Source organism: Maylandia zebra, linkage group LG9 (genome assembly GCF_041146795.1).
Source record: "Maylandia zebra isolate NMK-2024a linkage group LG9, Mzebra_GT3a, whole genome shotgun sequence".
Lineage (NCBI taxonomy): Eukaryota > Metazoa > Chordata > Actinopteri > Cichliformes > Cichlidae > Maylandia > Maylandia zebra.
Window position 1 is genome coordinate 3219714 of NC_135175.1, and position 25969 is coordinate 3245682.

General features: G+C 44.6%; 1 protein-coding gene and 1 long non-coding RNA gene across 2 annotated transcripts in view; one reads left to right on the top strand and one right to left on the bottom strand.

Annotated features, from left to right (window-relative positions):
• kcnh2b (potassium voltage-gated channel, subfamily H (eag-related), member 2b) overlaps nt 1-25969 on the bottom strand; it is a 255409-nt gene that overhangs the window by 177885 nt on the left and 51555 nt on the right. The gene's annotated exons all lie outside the window — the stretch shown is intronic.
• Nucleotides 4844-7815, top strand: LOC106675198 (uncharacterized). Its single transcript, XR_001341796.2, has 2 exons — nt 4844-5179; nt 7642-7815. It is a non-coding gene; the product is annotated as an uncharacterized LOC106675198 (long non-coding RNA).

Consider the following 25969-nt stretch of genomic DNA (forward strand, 5'->3'; position numbering starts at 1 on the left):
AAAATCCATGAATCCACATGGTAGGATTTGTAAAGAATTTATTCGTAAATCAGGGTGGAAAATAAGTATTTGGTCACCTCAAACAAGGAAAATCTCTGGCTCTCACAGACCTGTAACGTCTTCTGTAAGAAGCTTTTCTGTCCCCCACTCGTTACCTGTATGAATGGCACCTGTTTGAACTCATCATCTGTATAAAAGACACCTGTCCACAGCCTCAAACAGTCAGACTCCAAACTCCGCCATGGCCAAGACCAAAGAGCTTTCGAAGGACACCAGGAAAAGTATTGTAGACCTGCACCAGACTGGGAAGAGTGAATCTACAATAGGCAAGCAGCTTGGTGTGAAAAAATCAACTGTGGGAGCAATCATCAGAAAATGGAAGACATACAAGACCACTGATAATCTCCCTCGATCTGGGGCTCCACGCAAGATCTCATCCCGTGGGGTCAAAATGATCATGAGAACGGTGAGCAAAGATCCCAGAACCACACGGGGGGACCTGGTGAATGACCTGCAGAGAGCTGGGACCAAAGTAACAAAGGTCACCATCAGTAACACACTACAACGGCAGGGAATCAAATCCCGCAGTGCCAGACGTGTTCCGCTGCTGAAGCCAGTGCATGTCCAGGCCCGTCTGAAGTTTGCCAGAGAGCACATGGATGATACAGCAGAGGATTGGGAGAATGTCATGTGGTCAGATGAAACCAAAGTAGAACTTTTTGGTATAAACTCAACTCGTCGTGTTTGGAGGAAGAAGAATACTGAGTTGCATCCCAAGAACACCATACCTACTGTGAAGCATGGGGGTGGAAACATCATGCTATGGGGCTGTTTTTCTGCCAAGGGGACAGGACGACTGATCCGTGTTAAGGACAGAATGAATGGGGCCATGTATCGTGAGATTTTGAGCCAAAACCTCCTTCCATCAGTGAGAACTTTGAAGATGAAACGAGGCTGGGTCTTCCAACATGACAATGATCCAAAACACACCGCCCGGGCAACAAAGGAGTGGCTCCCTAAGAAGCATTTGAAAGTCCTGGAGTGGCCTAGCCAGTCTCCAGACCTCAACCCCATAGAAAATCTGTGGCGGGAGTTGAAAGTCCGTGTTGCTCGGCGACAGCCCCAAAACATCACTGCTCTCGAGAAGATCTGCATGGAGGAATGGGCCAAAATACCAGCTACTGTGTGTGCAAACCTGGTAAAGACCTATAGTAAACGTTTGACCTCTGTTATTGCCAACAAAGGTTATGTTACAAAGTATTGAGTTGTATTTTTGTTATTGACCAAATACTTATTTTCCACCCTGATTTACGAATAAATTCTTTACAAATCCTACCATGTGGATTCATGGATTTTTTTTTCACATTCTGTCTCTCACAGTTGAAGTGTACCTCTGGTGCAAATTACTGACCTCTGTCATCATTTTAGGTGGGGGAACTTGCACAATCGGTGGCTGACTAAATACTTTTTTGCCCCACTGTAGATATGTCCCAGTTTTCTCTTCTGTTCCTGCTTCCATTTTCTTCATCTCTGAGGATGAAGTAAGCGTTCATGGACAATAATAGTCTCTATCTCATTGGGAAGTACAACTACCGTGTTGATGGTGTGGAACATATCAACACTGCAAACAGCTTTGGCGATCTCTGTTCTTCATAGCTTCCCTGCTGCAGCTCCAAGCTGACAATAACACCACAACTGCGTATTTATTGACATTTGCAGACATGGATGGCTGAAAGAAATGAGATGGAAGAAATGATGTGTGCTGAGATGGGTGTGTGGATCGCACAGACACCTTGCTTCCTGATTTGCTGAACAAGCATCTCCATGGTATCAGATGAGAAGAATTTCAAGCTGCTGCACATGAATAAATGAAGTAGTTTAATATTTTTACACGAGTAAAATGTTGAAATGGGACGAAGCTGAAATACTTAGCAGATCCGCTTCACATCATTGTTTTTCCTCTGCATCTTCTACTGGTGGAGAGGAGGGGGAGATCACAGCAACCAAGTATGCCATCATCACTCTGCAGCTAGGGAGGAGTGTAATGATGGAGACAGAAAGAAGACAGCCGGGGAGCGCAAGGTTAGGGGAAGAAAATGAGACCAAGTGAGGAGGATGAATGAACGACTAAGAGCCGTGATGTGAAGGCGGGGCTTTAGCCGATGGGGAGCGAGTGTGCGAGTGTGCAGTTGAGCGTGTGAGTGGTGTACAATATGCTATTAAAAACACTCAAGAAATACCCCAGAACGCCACATATTATATGAAGTGTGTGACTGTATTACCATGCAGGTGTCTGCTCGCACACACAGTCATTATTCAAGCCTTATTCTATTTGGATGAATGGTTCTTATGCAGCGCTTTTCTACTCTTCTGAGCACTCAAAGCGCTTTACACAACTTGTGCATTCACCCATTCACACCCATTCGCACAAGCACATTGTTCTAAGTGCTTTCTAAGCAACATTCACACACACTCACACTCCGATGGATGCATCAGAGAGCAATTTGGGGTTAATATCTTGCCCAAGGATATTTGGCATGCAGACTGGAGGAAGCCAGGAATCAAACCACCAACCTTCCGATCAGTAGATGACCTGCTCTACCGCCTGAGCTACAGCCACCCCTGAAGAGCCTTCGGTTCAATTACATCAGGAGATCAAGGAATGTTTGATACCACCTGGAGCCTGAAGTATATTTTGTTCTCACAATCAGATATAGGAATGAGGGTTTTCATGAGTTTCTTTGGCCTTGATAGAGTATTTTGAACTCACACAGTCTAAATCATCTTTCAGGGAATTCATTAGCACTGGACAAAGTGTGGAGGTACTAAATCTATAAAGTGGATTTTTACTCAGAGAAGCGATTTCTCACTCTGCTTCAAGAACTAAAGGCTTCCTTTCATTTTATGTCCGCTATGTTTTATTAGCGCTTGATATTGTTTTGGGGATATTTTTAGTTCCCAGCTAAACCCTCACGTCTGAAGGAGGTTCTAATTTGGACATTTTGTTACGCTGCAGCACACAGTGATGATGGCGTGGAGGTATTTCCCCAGCTTCAGGACCACAGCGTGATTCAAACAGGTTTAAAGAGAATACCAGATTCAGTTTCCCGGTGTTTGAAATGAGCTTTAAAAGCAGCTTCTCTGGTAACAATGGAAAATACAATTTTTGGCAGTTTGTGATGTCAAGGGGAAAGCAGGGAGGGTAGCTAATGCCAATAATGTTCAGCTACTGACTATGACAGGTGGAAGCTCTGAGCCTGGATCACAGCAGCGAGCTGGCCAGAGCCTGCCAGCATGTGTGTACACGCTCGTGAATGCAACCATGTGTGTGGCTTGTTACGGCTTCGTGGGATTTTAGAGTCGCTTCTGTATTTGAGGCTGACGCCGTTTCCACGACAACACCCCCGGACACGTGTCGCCAACATTTGCCAACTGCTGCAAAGACACATCTGCTACCACGAGGAAGCGGTAAGAGTCATTTTGCCGACCACAGTGTGCAAAGTCGCAGCCATTCATTCATCAGAGGCTGGTGAATTTCCCAAGGACAGCACTATTCTGATTTTTAAAGCCTGAAGGGCTACATCCAAGTAACTCAGCGCAGCTGCATCTGCAAGGTGGTGAACTTTGCCACCTCCTGCCTGACCATCTGCTTCAGACATTTGAATTCTGTTCCATTCAAATCTGCGAGGCCGTCTTTGCTGTAATTAGAGCCACAACACTAAGTAAGAAAGCCAAGTGTTCCTAAGATCTTTGCCAGGAACAGCTCTGAGGGTGCTACAATATTTATATATTATATTTATATCATTACTAATGCAAACACTGCCCAACTACTGTTTTGTATTTCCAGTTTTTTAAAGCAGATAACACAAAAGTGTCACATGATCATTCTGGCTAAAGTACTAAAGAAACACACAGAGTAATTAATAATAAGCATAGATGTAAAAAATTAGGCAAAGGAAGGAGTTACTTTATATTATTAACAAGACTTTTAAATATGTCAGTGCTGGTATATGAGACAGCCTCAGGCACTGACATATCTGACAGGTACTGAGAGCAAAGCATCCTGGGATTCTGGCAGAGGTCAAAGTCACTTCTTGCTGACATTATTTTAAAAATGTAAACAAATGACGTTTGGCGTCAGTTTGTAGCAGAACAGAACTTAGCTTGAAATAATCAAACATGTGACCAGCAGTGCTCTTGTTTTTGCTCTTTCTTGCCCAGTTGCCCCCACACCACAGTCAGCTGTTCTGAGCCAGCTGTTTACCTTTGACCTTCAGCACTTTTCTCTCTATCCCCTGAGTCACCCTCTGAGCACTTTGATCATGTGCCAAGCTGCCATTTGCCAAGCTGCCAAGCATACTGCCAGAGGCCCACCATCACCGCCTGCCCTTGGGTGATGGAATGATGCGCAGGCACAAGCCCCTGACGGGTGTCCTGTTACTGGGGTGAATTCATGGGGACAGCTTAGAGGCTCAGTGGAGCTGAGGTCCATTAGCAAGGTCCTCAGCCAGGGATGCATCTGAGCCATCAGCATCATATAATCGGTACCACGCTGCCACGGACCTTGTTGCACATGGCACATGAAAGCAAACTCACAAACCTTAAATAACACAAGCTGCAGTTACATGTTTGCTAGTCTCTACCTGCTTATCTGTCTCACTCTGACACAACCCCCTCTGGGACAGAGACGGAGGGTGAAGGAGAAGCAGAGGAGGGGAACTGATGATGAGGTGATATTATGATGTAGGAGGAGATGAAGTCACGAGGTAGGCAGAGACAGACAGCAGCTGAGAGATCTGAGATGGATGATGCGACAATGCCTGGAAACTTTAAGGTGTATATTTTCCTCTTTGAAACTTAATATTGTTTCTTATATCCCAAACTTTGCGGCTGAACGGCCTGATCCACACAGCACATGTTGCTTAGCAACTTTCGCTTTAACAGAGAGTCAGATGAGGAGCTGTGGCAACAGCGGTGCAAAGCAAGTACGCTCTGGACTAAAAGTACATGCTGCTGTTTAGAGTTTCATGTGAAGTCCGTCTGGTTTTGCCCACCTTTGAAGTTTAAAGCATTTTGCATCAGGACATTTATGACAACGCCTGGATTTTCTCTTACACAGACAGATGATGCCTCAAAGCAAGTCTCATCTCTGGGCTTGTTTGGACATTTTGCCTCAAAAGTAAGGTTAAAAAAAGCTTTTTACTTATTTATTCTTCTATAATGACCTTCGGGCTCTTTCAAAGAGTTATTGTGATGCATAACATAAATGTTAAACTTTAATATTTAGTGGCCACCAAAGGATAAAAACTGCATATTGTTACAGTCGCATTAGGGCAAACAGTGGCTGGAGACTGCAGCACAACTACAATTACTGTGTGCACTGAACTGACAATCTCACTGTCATCAGCTACACTTGGCATATTCAGCGTGACTTTGGTGCACCAAGACATGGGCAAAATGGCAATAACATGCCATCTGATAATAATATGGTGATTACTTGGGATAAACCAAGAATACAACCAATTGGTTCCCACCTGAGTCAAATCCACCATTGCAAAAAGATGTATCACACTTGCACTCACCAGCTCAGACTGACTCACACTGATTGCAATGCTCTGACAGGCTGTATTCATAACGTAGAGGACAATTATTTGCAAACCTTCACCAAACGGTGAGTGCAGTTTGCCTGAGACAGACCATGAGTGGTTGGAGACAGGTTGCCTCCCACAATGCAACCTGTGCAGTCACCTTGAGATCAAAAGTAGTTGCCCATTTTGTTGACACAGCTACTTGCTGTCTGCCAAAAAAATTCCAATGGAATCATGAATGGAAGTTTTGTCCAGCTGATGACTGCGTCACAGTTTGGCTACTTTCACGTGCAGCTGGTCTTCTCAGCTGTTCCTGTGCTGCATCACATACATTAAAATATTACATAAACTCAGGAGATTAATGAGTTTACAGAGCAGCTGAATTCCAACTGTGACCCAATATGGAAACGGAGAGTTTTGTTTCTCTTAAATGATTAACTTTCTCCTCACAGCATTAAAATGATCTGTGACAAGTTGTCCCTTTGGTGCTGCCATCCTGTCCTTTCCTTGCACAGACACACACACACACACACACACACACACACACACACACACACACACACACACACACACACACACACACACAGAGGCAATTAGCTCAAATTTACTAGCACCTGTCTGATCGCTGGAAAGGGCCAACAGATGTCACGGACCCGGTTCCGGGGACTCGGGGTTCGTGAACAGTGTGGACCTTTATTGTTATTAGTGTATTGGATGTATGTTTGCTGCACTGTGTTCTTGTGTTCCATGCTGGTGTGTGTATGTGTGTGAGGCTGGAGGATGAAGGACAGCCACCTGCAGGCCTGATGGGTGTGGCCCTGCCAGCTGCTGGTCACGCCTCGCTTACCACCAGTGTTGGTCAAGTTACTTGAAAAAAGTAATCAGTAATTAATTACTGATTACTCCCCCCAAAAAGTAATCCCGTTACTTTACTGATTACTTATTTTCAAAAGTAATTAATTACTTAGTTACTTAGTTACTTAGTTACTTTTTAAAAACACGATTTACAACCTGAAGAGGTGATAAAGTGATAGATCTTTCAGCCCAATTCTACTTTTTCTACATAATCCATCATACAAAATGTAATCAAATGGAAAAGTCTCTTTTTAAAACTTGTTTTATTAGTTTTAATCTTTTAACTTTATGCATCAAGCAAAACATTTAATTATCTGCAACATTCTCTGACTGGAAGAAATTAGTTTAACATTTAAACCTATTTTCTGCACATTCCAGCACATAAAATAAAATATTTTTTGTGTTTACACTCAGTCTTTCAAACAGATGCAAGTAAAACACAGCAGAAAATAAATAAAGTCAAAGATTCAGCGGTCCTTTTGCTCTATTTTCACCTGTAAAGCAGGAGCAGGGTAGGCGGAGGGTTACCCTGGTGCAGGTGTGCAGCGGTCAGTTGAAGAATCCGCGCGAGTGTCTCTGTGAGTTTCCCATCACGTCGTAGCTACTCGGTGCTTGCTCGGAAGTTTAGGGGTTTTTTCGCTGTAAAAAGAAGTTTTCTTCCCACGCACGATGGACGCTAATGTTTTTGTCACTTTTTATGGAATCAAACTCAAAGTAAGGTCAGTACTTCCACACTTTAAACGCTGCACGCTCATACTCTCTCCCGCACTCGATATATTATCCATTGTTGATCTGCACACAGCTGCTGTCACCAACGTCGCACTTGCTTACGTCACTGTCATGAGACATTCTCGCAAAAAAAATCACGGTTTTAGTAACGCAGTAACGCAGCGTTCCTACGGGAAAGTAACGGTAATCTAATTACCGATTTTGCAATAGTAATCCCTTACTTTACTCGTTACTTGAAAAAAGTAATCAGATTACAGTAACGCGTTACTTGTAACGCGTTACTGCCCATCTCTGCTTACCACACACCTGCTTCTGATCAGGATCGTCGGGGGAGCTACTTAACAGAGCGATGGAGCTTCCTCCGGCGCAGGATCGTTGAGTTAGACTCCATGTCAGTGTTTGTAGTGCTGGTCAGTGTATGCCTGCTGGAGTTGGTGCCATAACGGCTGTGTCTGTGTTTTTTCCTCAGGAGAGTGGAACACAGGACTGCAAGACACACGGGGTGTGTGAAGGCACAGGGGCAGAGAGCACGGGATACCAGCACTTGGGAGAAGACATGTCACGGGAGTCGAGGGAGCACTTTTGGAGATTCAATGTGTGGTGTACATTTACCTCACTGTAAATAAACCCACTGTTCATTTCATTAAGTCCAGCGTTTGGGTCCTTTCTCCAACATCCCCCACGGTCTGCCGCCCAGACCGTGACAACAGATGGAAAGACTGCAGAGAATGTGTGATTTTTTTATTACAACTAACAAACAGTGAACATGTTGTGACAGACTGGTACCCAACAGATGTATGGGAACACACACACACACACACACACACACACACACACACACACACACACACACACACACACACACACACACACACACACACACACACAGTTTAGCTTTAACTCAACAGTCAGGCCAGACAGATGCTACCTTATTAAGGCCCACATTGCACAACCCCAGCACTGCAGCTCTCCCTCTTTGTCTCACGTATTCAAGCTCCCTGTATGTCTTTCATTTGCTCTTTACTTTCCATTTGCGTCAGTTCAGGCCATCTAATAACAAGCAGTGAAAACAATAGCACTTTGAAACAGTAGACTGCTGTGCTATATGACTGATAACCGTCTCCTGACACACATACGTACACCCTGGGGATAGGAGATATGTGTCGCTGCTTCCATGACCTTGAATTGGTTTCATGTCATGTCTGCGCATAATGAGAGCTACTAACGCTGCTGCGTGCCTTCAGGGAAGGAATGAGGGATTGATGATGAGAATGTGAACGCAAAGCAGAGGTTACTCTTCCACTGATGTCAGTGCAGGGTGATCACAGCTGACACGACATGGAGATGGTATGGAGGTTTTTAAAAGCCCTACAGGGACAGCAAGCAGGAAGCAAAACAGCAGCAAGAAGACACAAAGGAACATTTCTAGTCTTATTTGAAGGTTTTCCTATCATGGCTCTAACGCAGTGTGAATACTAATCCACACATGATCCTGAAAAAGTAGGGGCAACACTAATAACATGGATGCTAAGAATTGATATTCATAAAAGGCTGTCATGAAAAATATATTATAAACGTAATAATTTCAATAGCTGTATTTCTATAATAGTGCATCAAACAAAAACTGTTCATATTAAACAGCTTTAAAAACCTCTCTCATGATCCTCATTTTCATAATATCAGCAACCCTGAAAGAGCAGCGGCTTGGCTGGGATCGTGTAACAACCAACTGGCCTAAACCTCTGAAAGGGAAGTTCCTGTGTGAGTGAATCAGCACCAAGGACAGAGGCAGAGTGGAGGATGTGTTAAACTGGCTATGGAGCGTCGTAGGAGCCTGAGAATGAAACGTTTGCAAAAATCCTACACATGAGGTTTAAATGGGGAGATGTCACAGCAGATATATGCATCTTTACACAGTGTACGGGTCTAGTGTCTGACCTCTGAGAGCTTTCTTATGTTCTAAAAATGACATAAAAATACAGATTTTTCCACCCATAAATCTAACAAAGACATAATAATCCAAACACACTTTCCTTTTTATGTCCTTTTGAGAACTCTGGTACTCGTGCTGTGACACCCTCTGCAATAGGGATGGGTACCGGTATCCGGTGCCATCATACATAAACGGCAGTAACCAGACCGAAAAGCAGCGCACATTTCGGTGCTTTTTTCCTGAGATGTCATACACTTTAGATTCTAGCCAATCATTTTGCCTTTCCAAGGATAGTAGGCGGGCCCAGGTACGTGCGTTCTTTTAGAGCAGAGCTACAGATTAAAAACGCCCAAGGCGAAGCGGTCAAAAGTCTGGCTGTACTTCACAGCAAAAGATGCAAACTCAGCAGCAACAAGTGCTTTAAGCTGATACTGTGATACTGTCAAAGGAGGTAACACCTCAAATCCGATGAAACACCTGGCGACGCATAGCGTTTTGTTAAAAGCCCAGAAATGCGCCGTATTTGATAGCTTGCTGCGAGACCTCACACCGAGCACATCTACTGCGGATGTGTATGTCTGTGAAGGTTCTCAGTCATCCAGGTCATCGTAGTCAAAGGAGCTTGCAAAGAAAAGCGTCTGGACTTCTTTAAGTTGCTTGAAGACGTTTCACCTCTCATCCGAGAAGCTTCTTCAGTTCTAAGGTCAAATGGTGGAGAGTCCCAGATATAAACCCAGTGGGAGTTTCCCCCCACAGAGTTTGCCTTTCCTGGACAGCGCTGTGCACATCGAAGAGAACGGCAACCTCAACATCGAAGTTTACTGGAAGCCCACACACACGGACCAGTACTTCCTCTTTGACTCCCATCACCCTCTGGAACACAAACTTGGAGTAATCAGGACCCTACACCACCGGGCAGAACATGTTCCCTCTAAGCCTGAAGGGAAAAAGAAGGAACACACACATGTAAAGGAAGCACTCAAAACGTGCGGCTATCCTAAATGGGCGTTCTTAAAGTCAGCAAAGAGGCACAGAAAAGAAGACCAGACACCAGCGAGGGAGGATAAGAAAGACAGACGCAACAACATTGTCATCCCCTATGTAGCCGGTGTATCAGAGAAACTCAGGAGAGTTTTCTTCAAGCACGACATCCCGGTGTATTTCAGACCCAGCAACATGCTCAGACAGAAACTGGTTCACCCGAAAGACAAAACGCCAAAACACAGACTTAACAATGTGGTGTATGCTGTACAGTGCAGCGAGGAATGCTCAGACCTCTACATTGGAGAGACCAAACAGCCACTTCACAAACGTATGGCACAACACAGAAGAGCCACCTCCACAGGACAAGACTCAGCAGTCCATCTGCATCTTAAGGTCAAAGGTCACTCTTTCGAGGATGCCAATGTTCACATTTTGGACAGAGAGGACAGATGGTTTGAAAGAGGAGTGAAAGAAGCTTCTATGTCCACTGTGAGCGACCATCTTTGAACAGAGGCGGGGTTTACGACACCAACTGTCTGCCATCTATAATCCAGTTCTGAGATCCTTTCCCAGACGCCTTAACGCTCACTCACATCCTGGGCCATCTGACCTCAGGAATGAACACACCCGAAACTCTGGCTGATTGGGACCCACACCCAGTTTCACACCTTGGCTCAGGCGATTAGAGGATCATCAGGGGTCCTTTTGTCCCTCTGTGGGGGGAAACTCCCACTAGGTTTATATCTGGGACTCTCCACCATTTGACCTTAGAACTGAAGAAGCTTCTCGGATGAGAGGTGAAACGTCTTCAAGCAACTTAAAGAAGTCCAGACGCTTTTCTTTGCAAGCTCCTTTGACTACTGCGGGTGTGGTGCCTGTTATTGGAGCCGCAGTTTGCAACATCCCCCAAAAACACGAAGAGGAGAGTCCTGGCCCCTAGCCCTGCCAGTGCAGCAGAAATGATGAGGATGATGATGCAGCAGCAGCCGTTCTTCTCTGCGTGAGTAGCTTAATGTTGTTCGTGTGTAATTTACGTTGAGTAGGCTAACCACGTTATTACATTAATGCATGTAAGGTGAACTAGCAAACATCATCATAGCTACATGCGGCTGTCTTCTTGTTTGATGGCAGATACTCCCTTCACCCTGGCCAAAAAGGCTAAAATGACCAAAGAAAAAGTGGGAAACAGTTAAACATGAGAGGTTTTTGGACAAAGTTGGTGTTCTTCATTCTTTAAGCACCAGTTCGAGCACCGTTTCAAAAGTACCGGTTTGGTACTGGTATCGGATAAAACCTAAACGATACCCATCCCTACTCTGCATGTCCTAATGCTACTGGCACTACAGCTGGGGACGCTCTCAAATACTCCAACTGCAATCTTCCCTTCAGAAACTAAAATTTAAATGCAGCAATTGATTGAAGACAGAGAGATTTAGGGGTCAAGGTCCAAAAGGACATTCCACAGAAAGTGAGCACAGCAGGCTGACCCGAGACTGAACTGAAGCCGAAGAGTTTTCATTTGAGAATCAAAAGCCTCTCAGCAATTCATCACATGATTTAAAATCTTTCCTTCTGTGGTTCATATTCAGAGATGAAACCTCAGTGTTCCTCTGCACACTTTGCAAACACTGATCTCTGGTAGTGATACTAATGTGAGCCTGCAGTTCATTCAATTATCAATCCCTGTCCAAACAGTCACCAGAGCAGCTGTGTCAGCCCTGATGTATTTGCACAGATTGTACTCAGGCAAATTCAATTACATGCACTCACAACACATGGTGCTTAAGTGACGGTCATACAGTCGCCAAGAAAAACTGGACGTTGTTTGAGAGGCGTGAGTCTGAGCCAACACGAGAGTGCGTTTAAGTAAATATCTGCTGTTTGCTCAGGATCTTAGAGCACGTCTTTATTAAACCCACATTTCACTGGAAAGATGCAGGTGATAATATGACCCGAGCGTCGCACACTGACAGGGCCAAATATAATCAAACAGAATAAACAGTGTGACTGAAAAGCTTGCTCATCAAAAACAGATGAATGGGCGCCCGCTGCATGAAGTGTTAATCAATTCCTCTGCGTGTCGTGAAAGACGGAGGCACCGCCTACGCTGATCACCTAAAAAACACAAGTTTAAATTAGCCTGTGACTCACTGAGCCTCTACGGCCTCTGTGCACTTTTAATGGCAGTCCTGTGTGGAACTGCTGGCAATGAGGCACGTCTCATTATGTGGAAAATCACACTGGCCCAGACGATGTCATGCCAGGCAATAAGATGGCCGCGTCGTCTTTCAGCGCAATTTAAACGTCTGCGAGACAATTGGAAACAACGGTGGCACTTCAGTGATCACGACCACGCTACAGCAAATTGGACAGCTGGCTTTTCAAGCCGGTATCGAACGCTCGGTAAGGTTTTAGTGTCCCCACAGAAGGAGACAGCTAAAATACTTAATCACACACAGAAGCAGGCCTAGCTCTTGTCCACCATTCCCTTCCCTGTCATTAAAATATTCCCTCTACTAATTACCTATCCATCTTGTCTTTCACTGGAAAAATTTGCCTTTACGACTGAGAAAGCCTGCAAATACAGCAAGATCAGACTGTTAAAGAAACACAAAACAAAAGAAGAGCTGCAGGAGTTTAAATGATTAATCAGCTGTGAAATATTAAGGAGCTATAAATCAGGGTGTAGGGGAGAGGGAGGAGCAAACCTGTAACTTAAACTGAGCTGATGAGCCCTCGGCGAACAGAGGGAGAAAGCGAGGAGAGGAAGGAAGCAGCGATAGAAGGGAAGAGAGCGAGACTACACAACAAAATGCAAAGAGGAGGGAGTAAGAAAGGAGAGGCTGACATTTAAGCAAAGGATAATGAGGTGGAGGAGAGAAAGGAGGAGCAAATACAAAGACTGTGACGACAATAAAATGATGCAAAGAACTGAAACTGCATTTATGTGCTTAACAAAACTGTCATGAACATGATGTCAGTATGTAAAAGACAAATGTAAACCTTTGACTAGGACGCAGTAAAAACGCCTGATGTGTGTCTGTAAAGGTCTTTTCTTATAGACCAATCAGCAGTTGCAGGTGGAGTCACTGTTTATCCAGTCCTGGCCTGCATCTTCCTCTGATCATCCATAACAAGCTCTTTCAGCTGAGAGCAGGAAATGTCGTTTTTAATCCGCCCTCTCAATTACCTCTCACCGCGAGGGCAACGGGAATAACAAAAGTACTTCATTTGACAGTGTCGCAGATTGCTCCTAATCGTGTTACGAAAGCTTTTGCAAACTACAAAATGAAGCCATTTACCGTTCCTGCTGCACTTCCTTCACTGGGTCAGCGCTCATTAAACCGAGGAGAGAAACCTATGCTGCTCATAATATAAACCACAGCTGCACACACTCCCTGCAGAGCCCTGGAAGAATCCACAACCACGACTGGAACCAGGCAGCCGATCAGCTGCTAATGGGGTGGGACATAAGAGCCGTGGGATCATAAAACATAGCCGGGGACTTAGTGGGGCCTACAGCTCATCCCTGATGATTAGATGACAGATGGCAATCACATCTGAGGAGGAAACGTTGAAGCTACTGAGCACACACAGACGACCCCCACTGGGGGTCTGATTGACTGTGTATAACAAACCCTGTTCATGGCTCAGGGTTGGACTTCTGTGGTACTGGTGCACACTTCAGGTTTCAATCTGCTTCTTGATGTTTTGCTGGAGCACCCCGTGAGAAGTCTTACCAGAGTTGTCCCAGGGTTCCTGGGGGTGTTTAGATGCTGCGTTTGGTGGGGGAGTCTAAGTGTAATGATAAATATAATAATGCTATGCTTGCTAACATAGCAAAAGTAGCTGTACGTACTTAATCATTGCTGAAAGTTCAGTCCCAAAATGACGCATGCTACCTCACTGAAAGCAGACAGCAGCCAATCATCAGCTCTCTTATCAAAGGCAGCTTTATTCCATCCTGTTCTGTTCTGCTGCCTTGCTGAGTTTAGCATAGCAGCACATGAACTGGTTCTCAGCTCCTTGAGTTGGGCAGCCCTACACCTCACAGCGAGCTCTTGAAAATCACAAATAAACTGCCATCATCTGCTGGAGTCCTAGACAGACTCACATGGTAGTGAAAACTGCCACAACTGCATCCTGACCAGTTGACAGGTAGGAAAACAGGAGCCAGGTGAGAGCCAGGTCATCTTTTCTCTTCAGAGTGATGGAGAACTCTACAGTTTCTTATGCAGCTTAGATCCTGCTCCTTTAGGGGTTGTCTTCACCTCTCCCTTTCCCCTAGCATCCTCCTCTGTCAAACCTCTGTACATCCTTCTTCACTACATCCATTGTCCATCTCAGCCTGTCTCAGCCCATCTCTGACTTTGTCTCCAGACCGCTCAGCTTGAGCTGATACACTCATTTATAATCCTGGTCACTCCTAATAAAAGCCTCAACACTGTCAACTCTGCCTCCTCCAGCTCGGCCTCCTGTCTCCAAACCATACATCACAGCAGGTCTCGCTATCATCTTGTAAACCTTCGTGTTCACTCTTGCTGCTATCCTGTCACAAATCACCTCTGACACTTATCTCCACCCACTCCACCGCTGCCTACACTTAGAGCAGATCCCGATGTAATCCCAGTCTGTCAGTCCTCCCACACACCTCACCACTGTCTCGCTGTCCTCATACGTGTCCTCCACCAGGCTCACATACTTCACAGCCACTCCCAGCTTCCTCATGCAATATAATCATGTGTTTCTCCTGCTGACCTTCTCTATACCTCTCCATCAACACCCTCTTCCTCTTTCCTTCCTGGACACGAAGGCACATTGTACTGCTGCTCACTGATCATCACCTCTTCTCTTCACTTAGCGTCAGCATCTCTTTACATCACCTTTATCCCCTTGTAGTTACTTTAGCACTTTGTTCTTGAAAACCAGCTCCAGTACCCTTTGTCTCCATCCCTCAGACTGTGTTAAACTCTCTGGTTAAAGGTCCATCGCCCTCTCTCCAAGACATGTCCAATCCTGCACAGCTATGTCATCGGGACCAATCACGTTCCACTCTTCACAGCTGCCCGCACGTCCTCCTTATTATTCCTCAGTACTTACTGATTCACTAATGTTCCTCCAGCCATCCTCTCTCTCCTTCATTTCCTTCATTCCTCAGGTGCTTACAGTATTTCTTCCACCCTCTCTTCACATGTTTGAAAATTAGCTAAGCGGCCTCATTTGATTTTATTTTCCAATTGTGGGCAACACCCTGAGTCTCTACAGGCTTGCAACAAGCTGATCTGCAGCTTTATCCCCCACACGATGCCATTAAAATGAATGTGCGGTTTGAAAAAAACGTTCCCTGTAAATATCAGGAAATCCTGTTTAATGGGGTTTTTCTCATATTGAAGAGAGAAATCTGCAGCTAGAGGAACAGCTTGTGGTTTATGTTTCCACAGTCTAATGTTACACTGAGACGCAAATGTTTGCTCCAATTAAATATAATGTTTATAATCTATATTCATGACGTGGATTTCCTATGTTACCATCCAACAGTGAATCTGTTTGTTCTTTGCGGCACTCGTGTGCACTTTGTTTCCCGTGAACATTCAAACAAAGTGACGCGTACATTAAAAAGGTTTGTGTGGGAACAATAACTCGGTGGCTCAGATACGTAAAGGTTTGTTCATTTTCCTCACACTGTTTATTTGACACTATTTACTTATTACAAAGATCAGTGTGTGTTTTTCCATATAAATCACCTTAATCTCAAATATCTTGTTCGTGTCTTTTATTCATTACCAGCACAGCAAAGGGTCAAAACTGAAAGCCAGAAAGAGAGTGTTGGCTAACAGGGATTATATGTGTACAATTAATATTTACTGTAATAGTAAGTGCAGTGGCATGTATACCACATGACACATTTATGTGATAAAAATGTGATTAACAGCTTTTCTTTCTCACAAAAATCACCAAATATAGAAACAAACTGTAGCTGCTGGTAAAAGTAGCAGAAACACAACTTCATGCCTCATTAAGATCTATTGCACCTCTGTGACTGTGCACAGCACCTGTGTCCAGCAGGAACTGGGCCAGAATCAGGACTTGAGTGGATTCGTACAGCTGATTAACAGCAACTCAAAACAGTTTCAGTTGTGTAACTAAACATCTCCTCTTGGCTTCACTAAAGTACCAGCAGATCCATAACATGTGCCGACTGACCAGGGTACTCTGACCCTCCCTGTTACACACTGCTCTCTAAGGCAGGGCGGCAGGAACGTCTTTACACAACAAAGCATATTCAGATGAATTTCAGCTTGTACACGTGGCTGGCCTGGAAGCAATTTAGCATTAAATAAATCTCACGATGTGCTCAGGAGGGAGTGACTCGTGCTGCTTTGGTACAATTAACATGGTGTCAGAGAGACAGCCAGGATAGATGGGACTGCATTCAAGATAAGAGATGGAGCAATGCAACCTCAAACCCAACTGTTAGAGCCAAGCATGCAAAACCGCAGAGAAAAGAAAAGTTTCAGCTGTAAAATAATAATATTGAGAGTTATTTACGCCCACAGAACTGTCAAACACTAACAAACACACCAAACGAACTGTTTACAGCACGTCTCCTTTCTAGCAAGCAAGCAAGCAATTTATTTATATAGCGCTTTCAGATCAGCCACGAGCTGAACACAAAGTGCTGTACACTTGACATGCCAAACATGATACATTGAGCATGTTAAAAAAAAATGAGAAAAATAGTAATAATAATATAAGATAAGTAATATATATATAAACACATTTAAAACAATAAAATCAGGGTCAGACTGTGTCATAAGCCAAAGAGTAAAAATGAGTTTTAAGACGTGTTTTAAAAGTGGACAGTGAAGGGGCCTCTCTAATGTGCTGGGAAAGATTGTTCCACAGATTAGGAGCAGCAATAGAGAAGGCCCTGTCCCCTCTGAGCTTCCTCTTGGACCTGGGTACCTCCAGGAGCAGCTTGTCAGCTGACCTGAGAGACCTGGGGGGTGAGTAAGGATGCAGAAGCTCAGAGAGGTAAGTTGGGGCAAGACCATTTAAACATTTAAACACAAACATGAGAATTTTAAAGTGAACTCTAAGATATACAGGCAGCCAATGGAGTGAAGCCTACAGAGCAGGTTTCTGCCCTCGTTTCAGTCTTGGCCGTTGTTCCCTTTGGACCTTATTAAATCTAATGCAACAAACATCACAACAGCTGGACAGGCCATCAATTAGAAAGGGGAGGGCTTTAAAACCTGACGACAATGAAGAAACTCTCTAACTTCTGAAGTAAAAGACTTGTAACTACATATATCCACACTGCCACTGTGTCATCTGTTATTTATGCAGCACACACTCAGGATGCACGCAGGTGCCTGTTGTTGATAGATTTGATATCCATGGATTAAAAAGGGCCACGTTTAGAGCCGGTCACAGGCTTGTGGTTATTACAGAGGTATGAACACCACAGCAGGCGACTGATAGCTCACAGATGGACGGGCTGGGGGGCTTTTGTCATCCTGGTCTGGCAGCCTGTGTGCACGTGTGGATACGGACGTAGCCGTGTGCACATCACAGTACGTGTCGAGTCAGACACAGACGAGTATGGAAGCAGGAGTCCCTCCAGAGCTGGTGATGGATCAGTGCGAGTTCTCGACCATCTCCTGTTCTTCAGTGTCGGCCCATTACAGAGAGACCTATGCAAAGCTGCCATCGACAATGAATGGAGCGGCTCTGCTACCTATTAATTAAGCTGGTGTTTATGGGGCTCTGGTGGCAGCCATATTAAACGCAAGCCCAATGCTATCAATCAGCATAGTGTTTAATGACACTCAATTAACTGAATATTTAACACAAACATCGTTTTCAGCACACCTCGCATACGTCTCCTTAGCAACCACAGCTCTTCTTGGTCTTCAGTTGAACAGATTTTCAGTGGGACTCAAGTCTTTGGGTCGTCTGCCTCTTTCTCCAAGCGTCAGCAGAGTCTCTGTCACCAGAGGACCCACTTCCACACTCAGAGCTTTCTCTCGCTGCTTTTGCTAGATTCGGTCTGCACCTCGTGGCTCTTTGAATTGAATCTCTTTGAAACTTAAAATGTTATAGTAAGGCTGATTATGACGTCATCTGTAAGGATTCAGCTCATTAATCTGTGACAATTGTACGTGAACCATTAGCAGTGCTCAGAAAGGGGCTGCTTAGCCTTTAATATAGTCTGTGGTGCAGACAAGAAATTATTTCTACTAATAAAAATCTCAGTTTTGAAAATGAAACAGAATATTTTTCCTCTCAAAAACGAAGATTAAGACAAACATTTTAACAATTACATGAACATCTGGATATTATCTCTAAACTGCTTGGAAACTCTCTTTCCATTAAATCATTTTATTTGTTTTATCTACTACATAGTATGAAGTGTGGTGATTTAGCTGTGTAAACTCTGGGATCTGATCTAACACATCATCAGTCCGGTTCATGCTGATTCAGAAGTGTTGGTGTGTTGGATCCATCCGAGCCAGAGCAGGCCCCACCGCATGCCTCTGAGCAGAACGGTGAGATTAAGCCGCTCTGAATGAGGCCTTATCGCACGGTCCACAATGTAATCTCATTTCCTTTTCTAAGACACATCAGATAAGATCATTACCTACGCTGCAGCCATGAATTAAACCTGTCCTGATTACTACTACACAATCTGGGACTCACTGTGCACCAAGCAGGCAGAGTGAATTTTATCCACTGAATTGGCACATCATCCAGCGCTTCTGTCGACACGCCCTTTCCCCGTGACCTTTCTGCCAGCGATGGCTTTGATTGAGTACAGGCGGCTTCAAAGTGGAAATCTCAATGAGAACGGCCTGTCAGAGAGTTAATCCACACCCCACCTGCATGTTAATTTAACTTTGGTTAAACTTTGTGTGCCTGAACTTCCATATTTTAGACATTCATGGCTTTCAAAATGAACCTGCGCATTTTTGTGAGTAATTCAAAATAACAACCAGTGGCACACTTCTCATGTTGGATCTTAGAGTTCCATTTTAACCTTAGTGTCGTGGCCTCTAGCTTCTCTGGATGTTCCTCATCGCCAGGGCGGAGTCAGGCTCTGGTTCCCGCCTCTGTCCTCACCTGTGTTACTCACCTGCTGCTCATGACCAGTGATCACCTCTGGCCTATTTAAGATCTCGGCGGAGCGTGGCTCGCCTGTGTTACCTCGTGCTCTTTTCAAACGTTGCATTATCTCTTTTGTACAGACCTCCCTGGACCCCTGCCTGCTGCCCGTCCCTGTGGACCTCGTTTGGATGAGTGTGAGCGTGAGTGAGCCCCTCTCATGGATTAGATTTTGTGGAGTGCTATGTGACGAGGAGTGTGGACGTTTCCCCGCCCGGGACCTTCTCTTGGATTCCCTGGAGCCCGTGTCCACCTGTCACTGTATGTATGTGTATATCTCACCTGGTGTCTGCTGTAAATAAAAGTCCTGCACTCGAGTCCTGCACCAGTAAAATCTGACAGTTTGTGTTGCTTCCCTGATGTTCCTGGTTTCCACGTCTCTGTGTGAGTCGATCTCTGTTACTTTAATCTGATTACCCCGCCTCACAGCTGGGAAAGGCTCCTGTCTGCCTGAGCATCAGTGTGGAGATCCACTCACCACAGATCACTTTTAATATACATTCCACTCGCTCGTCCTTATTTTAGGTTTGACAGCGTTTTAGTGGATAAAGGTGATGCTTGGACATGAGCTGAGCTGCGGTTTGGGGAAGACCTCACAGAGGCTCCCGGGCCTGGCAGATGTGAAGAAGTTAAAGAGTTGAAAAGGGGAGGGACAGAGGGTGGGGCACGTAAACGAGAAGGAACAGCTTGTAGAACTGGGGGAACCTCTGTAGATGAGAACTGGCAGGAGCGTGTTTGGAGAGGTGGTCCTGCTCCTGAAATTCCAGTCATTTTTTTGGACACACAGTTCTGCGTATACATGTTAAAGTTGTTTTAGTCGTTATGTGAAAGAACTGCATGCATTTACTTTTTGTTCCTGACAACAATTTCTAACTAATTAAAGACAGTCGGTGGTTTCCATTAGATGGAAGCAGGGTGAGGAAGACATAAAAAATTGTGACAAGGAGGAAAAATATAAGTTAGGGAAGAAGAGAGTGTCAGGAAGGAGGAATTAAAAAGCAAACCGAGAGAGAGAGCAGCAGAGGAAGGAGGAAGAAAAATAGGTTTGTAAGAAGGGCTGCAGGCACACCACAGCTAAACAGATAAAGAAGAGAAGGTGAGATAAAAGCATCCGAAAGAGTCCACAAGAGGCAGGGACCCGAACAGAAGACAAAATCTGCATAAAGGGTAAAAAGAGAAAGTGAGGAGGGCAGCATGAAAAGGTAGAGGCGCTACTCTCACTGAGCTCAGAACGACACAGACTTTATTCATGCAGGCAGGGTTGTGCAAACAAGCCTTTTCTTCTGTAGCAGCAACCGCAGCGTCCCACACTCACATCTGTTTGCTGTCATGCCCAAACACTGCATCCCCATTGGATGCTGAGCAGACAGCGGACATGTGCCCAACATGCAAACGACAAAGTGTGCACAAAGATGAAGCCGGGCGTAACAGGCAGAGAAGAAGACGGCAAACGAGAGAGCAGAGAATGACAGATAAATTCATATCAATTGAATAATATAGGAGTGTTAATGGCCTTCCTAATTATAACCAGGCCTGCCATTAGCAGATGCTGGCGGACAATCTGCTACAGTTAGATAAATGGCAGCTCTGCGAGGATGTGGAGGGCGTCAGTGGCTTTATGACACGTACGCAGAGATGTGTCTGGAGGGATATCAGGTGCATCTGAAGTGAGAGTCGCGTCAGCGTGAATGTGCACGCTGTTATCACACCCCAGAGTACACGGGGGTCTCAGGTGCCCTGATCCTAATGTCATTACCTCTATCTCAGCATGGGGCCTCATCATAACACTTAAACACACAAGGCCACAGCAAGGTCAGCAGTGACAGAGTGCGCCTGTTCCAAGCCTGCCGGTCCCGTTCTCCTTCGATGTCTTCAGTTAAATTAGCACCCTCAAACCAAGATGGATTATAAATCCGTTTGTGCTAGGACGCCACACGCCGCCGCACCGATCATTAGCCTCGGTCTTCCTCGTAGAAAGTTAAAGGTGCCTCGCTCCTTGGCTTTCTCTGCTTTCACACCTTTTCGCTCTTAAGGGCTGCACACACAACAATGAAAAAGGATCAGTGAGAAGGAGGAAAAGGTTGGGAAGCTTTCACGCTGCTGTAGGCTACGACCGTTAAACCAAGACACGACCACAGCTAACACAGGAATGAGTCCTGTGATCTACTCTGACGCGTCCTGGATGCACGTGTTTCACGCCGCATGTAGTGAATGCACCAGATTAAAGTGTGGAACCAAAGACTCGTGTTGTCCTATTACATACTGATCATGTTCGGCCAACATGAAACACGTGTGAGGTTTTCTATGTAGGCATGCACAAGTGTTCCTCAGGTACCAGTATGTTCACTGCATGAGTGTGATCGTGTACACTCGTGAGAGCCGGATTAGCACAAACCCCCCAGACGTGGTCTCAACAGCTGGGAAGGATGCATATGGACGCTCACACAAACATGGAGTCTTCAGTTCCATGTAAGAGCCACAGGAAATGTGCTGCAAACTATAGAAGCTAAAAAAGGGTCCATGAAAACCAAGCCTCATGAATATATACCAAACATTATCTCAAGTCTTGAAGGACTTTTGTATGAATTTTCATGAATATCTTTGATGATAAATAGTCTTACACAATCTCAAAGAAGATAACAAGAGAGATATCAAGATTCTGTCCATAAATTATGCATATTAGTGCTCATGACCTTTAAATTGAATGTGATTTCCTTTCAGACTTACTGAGCGTACTAGCCAAAAAAATGCATGCATAATATTTCCAGTCATACTGTAAATCCTAACTTACACTTTGACAAACAGCTTTGGAGGGTTGACTTCAGAGGACCTCCGAAGCAAACCTGGTAAATGGACCGGTGCTTACAGAGAGCTGCTCTGCTACATAAGCGCTGAGAGCACTTACATTCACACAAGGACTGGGAGCAACTTGGGGTTCGGTATCCTGCCAAAGACGAAGACCAAACCAACCTTTGCATTAGTTAACCTGCTGTACTTTTCACAGCCATCCCTGGAAGATTTGAACCCAATATTTCATGTGTAGCCACAGCACCACACTGCTTACTTACTTCAAGTTATTGTAGCTAAAGGCAGTTCTACAAGCTACTGAATCGTGGGGCGCACTTAGTGAAACGCTATCATATCCCTGTATCTACAGGTGCAAAGCAACACCAGAGTGCCAACTCATCCCGTAGACCCGGTGCTGTAACTGCTGCTCCAGGACCACGTTCAGCTGTTTGGCAGCCACCGTGGGGAGCAGGGCAGCGACTGTGTGTTCATTCCCAGTGTGGAGTGTGAGAGACAAAATAAACATCATTACTCTCAACTCAGGCTCAGTGACACGTAGCCAGCGAGTGTATAATTTCCTGTGAGAGCATGTGTGTGTTTGTGTTGAAGTTTCAAATAGATTAAGGAGTGACCAGGTGACAGAGTGTGACTGACAGCTGGAGGGAGAGTAAGCATGGAGGGAGGGAGAGCGAGCGAGGATGCTGTTTTCCAAAAGTTCGGCCAAATCTTTTACAGACGGAGAAGAAAAACGATTTGTCTCAATGACATAAGAAAATGGAGAAGCAGTCGCATTATTTTCCTAAATGGAGCCTCATTAAGAAGACATTTTCTTTTAATCAAACTAATTCTTATTTAGTTGAAATGCAGAAAAGCTTCTGTTTGTGAATGTAGGGAGAGAAAGGAAAACAAGAGGGAGGGATTGTTAACAAAGACACATTCGATTATATTCACGTGGAAAGAAGCATTTAAGCCCACATCACAATAAACTGGTTACAAAAGACTGAACAAGACCCGAGTGTGGTAAACAGTGTGGTTTCAGCTCACTCCTGTCATTACTGGTGACCGCAAGAGTCACCCAATCCTGTGGGAAGCAAAACAAACAAGTCAGACAATAACTGGCCTTTTTCCATCACTCGGGTTGCAACAGTGATCTGAGTGTATGCTGAACGTGCTGCTGGTTAACCTGTCACCTGAGGCTCAGCCTTCCAGTTCAGCCTGAGCTGCTGACCACGGCACATCACAGACCAGTAACGTGTTTTTAACCCTTTATCACCCAAGTGTCATACAGGCCGCCGGACTTACTGTTTAATTCCTGCTAAAGTTCTCTTTAGCTTAAAATGGTTCAGGAGTTACAGCAATGAGAGCACACACGGTGAACGATGGAGCAGGTTTGTCTGCCCATGTTTAGCCAGCAGCAATCTGTGAATGCTGTATGCTACAGTGATAAAGCCAGTGTTGTGAGAAACGTGTGTGTACCACACACTGCAACAGAGTGAAGGAGTGCTCGATGCCTTTCATCTGTGGACTGAGGTCTTCACACTCAACTGTGACCTAACAAATATTTCATTTAAATTAAAGTCATTTTTTAAATGTGTGTTTAATCCCCAGTGTTCACAAAAAAGCATTTAGCAGATTTAATATAAGAGAACTTCAAGGAACTTTATATCATTAAGTAAATAGGAAGCAGAAAAAACCATCTGAAAACAGATAAGAGAGAATTACAGAGGAGCAGACACTGAAGCAGACCACTGAAAGATATAAGGCTAGCACTCATTTAGCAATCCAGTGGTTCATAAACATGACTTCAACGTTTCATAATGAAATATCTCAAAATCACATAGAGACTACCTGATAATGAAAACAGCCTCGAGTTGTTTCATGAGCTGAATGAAGACGGAGATAGACCAAGTGAGGAGTGTGTGTGTGTGTGTGTGTGTGTGTGTGTGTGTGTGTGTGTGTGTGTGTGTGTGTGTGTGTGTGTGTGTGTGTGTGTGTGTGTGTGTGTGTAGGACAAAAATGCCTAATTACAGAGGCTGAAGTTGTGTGTCTGAAACACTTCAGAGAGAGAGAAACAGTCTATGTGTTGACTAATTAAGTGATGTTACACTTCCACATGGCTTTAGTTTGCTGCACACACACACACACACACACACACACACACACACACACACACACACACACACACACACAGCTGTGTGTGTTTATCAAGGTACTGTAGGTGTGATTGGAACAGAGGACACAAACCGCAGCACTGAGAGGATTCAGGCTGCTGCGAGGAGACAAGAGCAGATCTAATTATTGGTGATGTTTTAACACCCAGCAGTACAACAGCAACCATGACTGTGTTCAGCTGACCAGCAGCATGCAGCGCTGTGAAAAACCATTTCCTGATTTCTTTTCGTTTTCACACGTTTCTTCAAACAAATATTAGCAGCAGAAAACCAAAGTAAATACAAAATGATCGTTTCATTTATTAAAGCTCGTTAGCTACTGCATTCTGCAAACACTGTCCAAAGTGTAGCTAAACCCATTTTCGGTTAGTGTGTTATTTTATTTTAAAATATGTAATTTTTTAAGACCATTGTTGGTGTCAGTCTAGTTTAAACCAAAGCTCTCCACTGGATTTACCTACATTTTGGATCGTGTTTGCAGGATGCAGTAGCTAACGAGCTGATTGGAGACCAAAACAGCCAGTTTTTGCATGCGATTCTGTGATTGGTTGGTTTTGTGGCACATTATAGCGGTGTACAGAGAGCTGAGCGTGCACGACATGTTGTGACACACTGAGAGCAGGTCTGCAGATGTCTGTGAGCACACAGCAGAGAGCCGAGCGAGAGTTATTGTGTGTGTGTGGATAATAGCAAACACTGAATTTTGTTCACTCAAATCAAACTTTTCTTCACTCAAAATAACTTTCTCCTCAAAACGCAACATTTGCATTTCTCGTTAGGTTTTAGGTTTAGATAGTTTTTCCCTTAATAAATGAAACCTGCATTTTGTACAGCAAATACTTTTTCCCCATCGTTGTACACCCCACGTACACGTTTCTTTGTTTGTGTGTTGACTTCCATCGTGTGAATCTGTGTGGACTGAACCCTTTACAGGAAGTTGTGCATTCGGCACATTTAACTTCCACAGATAACAAGAATCCTCACATCAACTTCAGCAAAGCTCTTCAGTGAAAAGTTCTTTACTGCTGATAATAAACCACGAGGGCTTTTTCACTCCATGGAGATATGCCTGTCTGCTTTCATTTTCTATTGAGCACACGGACCTGTGCCAGCTGCTTCTGGCCCACAGTGGAGATGCATCAGATAGTCTGCACAGGTTCATTCATCACGGGGTTATGACACAGCTCTCGGGAGGACACGGTGGGTAAGCATAAGGGCTAATGTTATATACGTCAATGGGTCTTTGTTGTGCATCAAAGCTGTGAGATGCCGATCGATACATAAGGCCATCGGTCCATTTCTCATTTTGCTGGCAGAGCAAATAAACAGAGCAGCAGACAATGAATGTCTCCAAATCTCACTTCATGTCGTGTGCCAGCTGACAGTCATTTAAGCTCCATCATTAGCAATGGATCAAAGACAGTTATGGGTCTAATGTGGTCCTTTCACTCTTAATGTATTCATTGTTGCTTGTGCTGTTGGCAGTGTACAGTTTGACAGTAGCAGAGGGATTTAAACGCCAGCTCGACAGTCACGCTGCTCTGTGAGCGTGACTTCGACATAGCGGGACTCGCAGTTACAGGAATGAGGCGAACACACTTGACCCCACAGTCTAAACCCAGACGCTCAAAGCACTTAAATAAATGATGTCATGTAAACTCCATGTTTTAAAAACAGTCCTGGCTTAAGTTCATCTAATGTGCTTCCATTTGAGTTACTTCGGCTGATTAACTATTTTGAATATTATCTCCCGGTGC